This window comes from Poromitra crassiceps, assembly GCF_964638095.1.
Source record: "Poromitra crassiceps genome assembly, chromosome: 7".
NCBI lineage: Eukaryota > Metazoa > Chordata > Actinopteri > Beryciformes > Melamphaidae > Poromitra > Poromitra crassiceps.
In genome coordinates this window covers 45554139-45558882 of record NC_139628.1, presented here as the reverse complement: position 1 = coordinate 45558882, position 4744 = coordinate 45554139, and the positions used below count along the sequence as shown (strand labels likewise).

The following is a 4744-nucleotide window of genomic DNA, read 5'->3' as shown; positions in this document are numbered from 1 at the left end:
CAGTTACACAACAGGTAGGCTACATACCACTAGGCATTTTATTAACTGCAAGACTACACATGTGATTTATTTACTTTCTTGTTCCTTATGTGACTCTTTTTATGTGGGACGCACTAAACGACGTCTACAGGACCGTTTAGCCGAACATAAATATGCTGTCAAAACTGGGAACTGTGATTGATTAATACACAGGACAAGATGTTACTATCCCTTGTGCCAAAATCAGATGAAAAACACATTTAGAAGCCCAATCCAGAATAAAACAAGCTAACAGGCTAAGAAACTAATAAACAAGACACAGCTATCGGTTTAGATCACATCCCTTTAACCTCTAGAAGAGGGGATAGAGAGACAGCCCTCAACCATTTAGAGAGGAGATGGATTCACAAACTCCAAGCTATGACATCTCCAGGCCTGAATGATGCTATTGACCTGTTTTCTTTCCTGTAGTTCCTTTTCTGTGTAGTCTAACAGCCAGGATCTGTATAGATAGCTTCATTGTTTTCAGGTGGCTGTATTGCTAATACTGTTATTGGCTTCTTATTTTTTTCTAAATCGTTTCCATTGTATTTGATCTGTCAGTGTATATGTTGACTTTACATGACCCTAGGACTGACCTCTGGTGGTGCTTGTTATATTGGGAAGGCCTACAGCGTTGTTTCCTCAACAGGTGTTAGCTATCCTGCTAATTGTCTACCTGTGTGGTTATGGTTTGTGTGAACTGATCATTCATTACTGCCCTGATGGAGGGTGCGTGTGGCCGAAACATGTTGGCTTTTTAATCTGTCCAGAGATGGACTAAGCCTTTATATTAAAGCTTTTTTTAATCTTTGAAGAGTGCCTTGGTTCAGCCTTTTTTTTGTCACTTTTAATACTTGGTTGCAAATCCTTTGCAGTCAATGACAGCCTGAAGACTGGACTCCTAGACATCAACAGACACTGGGTTTCATCCCTGGTGATGCTCTGGCAGGCCTCCACTGCATCTGTCGTCAGTTCCTGCTTGTTCTTGGTGTGTTTTCCCTTCAGTTTTGTCTTCAGGAAGTGAATTAATGCTCAATTGGATTGAGGTCACCACTGGCCACACAACTCAACGATGATGACGATGACATCATCGCTCTGGCCACCACTCGATCATTGTGGGCCATGACATCATCAGTGGGTCTGACAACAGTTGGTGGTATCTGCATCCTCACTCAAGCAATGGTGACATCATCTGCTGACATAATTACTGATGACATCGCTGATGACATCATAATTGCTTGAGTGACATCACTGATGACATAATTGAGTGCTCGAGTGACATTACTGGTGACGTCAGGGTGATGTCACCAGGTGATGTCACCATAGCTCAAGTGACATCACGGATGACGTCATCGAGTGACATCACTGGTGATGTCACCAATTCTATATATAAGTGATATGATTTATGACAGACTGATGATGTCATAGTCATTGTGATATCATCAGTGATATCATAAATCCTTCCCTACAGAGGTAGTAGGTAAGGACAATTTGTCGAGTTGACCTTTTAAGTACTGCAGTATATATACTTTCTCGTTTGCCATCATTTCACAAGTCCCTTACAAGATGAATTTCCTATTTGCGAAGAAGACCCCAGAGAAGATGCTGCGACAGAACAAGAGGGCACTCAGCCGAGCCATGAGAGATCTGGACAAAGAGCGACAAAGACTGGAGCAACAGGAGAAGAAAATCATTGCAGACATAAGGAAAATGGGCAAACAGGGACAAATGGATGCTATCAAGATCATGGCCAAGGACTTGGTTCGCACGAGACGCTACATTAAGAAGGTAATCATGATGAGAGCCAACATCCAGGCAGTCAGTCTCAAGATTCAGACTCTGAAGTCCAACAACAGCATGACACAGGCGATGATAGGTGTGACCAAAGCCATGGCCACCATGAACAGACAGCTGAACATGCCTCAGATTCAGAAGATCATGATGGACTTTGAGCGACAGAGTGAAGTCATGGGCATGAAGGAGGAGATGATGAACGACGCAATAGATGACGCCATGGGCGATGAGGATGACGAAGAGGAGGGTGACGCCATTGTAGCACAAGTGCTCGATGAGCTGGGTCTCAATTTGTCCGACGAACTGTCAAATCTGCCATCCACCGGAGCAAGCCTGTCGGTGGCCGGTGGGAAGAAGGCGGAGCCCCATGCCACCCGGGATGCTGATCTGGAGGAGCGGCTGAATAATCTCCGGAGAGACTGAAAACAGTAACTGCCAAGATACACACACACACTTTGGCTGGGCTTTTAATACAGAGACAGTTGTCCTTGGATTTCTGTATCTAGATTTATTTGGGAGAAAATGGTGGATAACACTGGTGGCAGGATGTGCACAAGCACGTGGCTATTGTTGCCGGAACAACATCCCCTCTGGAGGAAACACGTCTCACATCACCGTATTTCAGCAGCTGTAGCGGGCTCATTCTTAAAGCTACAATGAGGCTTCTGATATCATATCCATCCATTGGTCCCAACCATGCTAGCTAGGGAAGGGGGCTAAAATGACACTCCAACGTTAGGCTACATTTTGGTGAGGCATGGTCATTCTCAAAGGGGGTCCCTTGACCTCTCACATCAAGATGAAATGGGTTCTACAGTATGGGTACCCATCAGGGGCGGACTGGGATCATAATTCAGGCCGGGTATTAGATACCAAGCAAGCGAGGCGGATACGGGCCGGCGCGCGTGCCGGCGTCGGAAAATTTGGGCCGTTTGAAGCCCAATTTGGGCCGTTTGAAGCCCAATTTGGGTCGTTTTGAAGCCAGATTTGGGCCGTTTGAACCCAGATTTGGGCCCAGTCCAATTTTACAATGAGATGCACCCACTTTAACCCTGAATAAAGTAATAAAACCACTAGTAAACCAGTAGGCGGCGCCTGGCCTGCTGTTCAGTGAGTGGCCTGACTGCGGGCACCAAAAGAAAAAAATAAATATATATATATATATATATACAGTATTTATTTTTTTTGCAGGCCAGGCCAGGCCACCGGGCATTTGCCCGACGTGCCCGATTATGCAGTCCGCGCCTGGTACCCATGCACAAGTCTCCCCTTTACAGACATCCTTAATGCGAATGGTTTTTGACACACACTCAGTACGTTTACATGCACAGAAAAGTCGAGCTATGGTTATAGCTTGATTAGGCTATTTACTCTGACTACTGTCCTTGTCCAGTATATATATAAGCACGGGTGGGAAATTGATTTTTTGATGGAATCACGTTGCCTCCGCTACAATATAGGTGCACTCTTTTGCTGCAGGCTCCGCCAATTCTAACAACTGGTAGCAGCAAGTCTCTTAAAAATGCAGCTATTTAATAAAAAAAAGATGATATAATTATACAAACGTTTCCCCTCGAAATGATCACTTCTGGCCCATATAATAGTGTGGCAGTGTGTTTATGTTGAGAGACGCTGCGCCCAGGCCCGTAACTACCATTGAGCACACCGAGGTCATGACCGCGGTATTTTCTTAAAAAAATAAAGAAAGAAAGAAAAGTAGCCCCGGCCCCAGATCTATTCATCTGTCATTGATGTTTTAAAGCAGCTACGAGCAACTTTTTCGATTGTTATTAAACAGTATAAATTTAATATCAATGCATCACATCTTACCTCTAATAGTCGACGAGACCAAAGCCGTGTGTATCTGAGATTGCTCCCTTAGGTGATTATTAAGTCTATAGTCTGTCTAAACTCGCGCCAACAGGGGGCTCTCTAGAGCAATGGTTCTCAAATGTTTTTCAGTCGAGGACCCCTTACAAGATAGAAAATATACCGGGGACCCCCTCATTCTGATTTGTGATTTTGGGCTAAGCTTAATTGTTTCCACGTTAACGTGCTTGACTTTTAAATTGATAGGTTTGTTAGATTACAATGTAATCCATTAACCATTTTAGATTTAACCATAAAATATTTTTGTTGAACTATGAAGCTTTTGCAAAAAAAAAGTTTTTATTTTTATTTTCCTGAAAACTTTTCGCGGACCCCCTGGCAAAGTGCCACGGACCCCTGGGGGTCCCCGGACCCCCATTTGAGAACCACTGCTCTAGAGCGACCGGACCGGGTAACCCGGAAGTGAAACGCGGAAGTGAAACCAGGAAGTGAAACGCAGCTGCCTTTTTACGCCGTTTGCGCTGCCTAGCAACATAACATAAACAATGTGAACGCCACGCATACTCGCGGGAACATCTCTCGTTATATTCTAACAGGTTTTTTGGAAGTTATTTTGTGGTTATGGCCGAAGTGGCTGCTGCAAACCGTTTCATTTCAATTCCTGATCTGCCCTGGCTACAGACACACTAACACTGGCCGATTCACTCGGGGTTCAAGCGAGACTACTCTGCGTTGGTATCGTCGACTATTAGAGGTAAGATGTGATGCATTGATATTAAATTTATACTGTTTAATAACAATCGAAAAAGTTGCTCGTAGCTGCTTTAAAGCCCTCATAAATAACATGATATATGACATAGTTGATCAGAAATGCAACAATTTGCTTCCTCTCTGTGTGCTATATAGAAGGAAGAGACATAACTCACCACAACGTTCAAATTTTGCATTGGGGCTAGACTTTGGGGACAGTTCTATTGAAGCGAATGGGTAAGTAACTCCCCTGTAAGTGATGTTTGTGTAGATGGGCCATTGTATTTAATTGAGCAGTATTCTGCCATATGTGACCTCTATGCAGAATATATATTATGTGGCGAGACAT

The 4744-nt window shown here is 43.9% G+C and overlaps 1 pseudogene across 1 annotated transcript; it reads left to right on the top strand.

Moving 5' to 3' along the window:
• The first annotated feature begins 1587 nt into the window (after positions 1-1587).
• Positions 1588-2238, top strand: LOC310779208 (charged multivesicular body protein 2a pseudogene; annotated as a pseudogene). Its single transcript has one exon. The product of its transcript is annotated as a charged multivesicular body protein 2a pseudogene (transcript).
• Positions 2239-4744: the final 2506 nt, after the last annotated feature.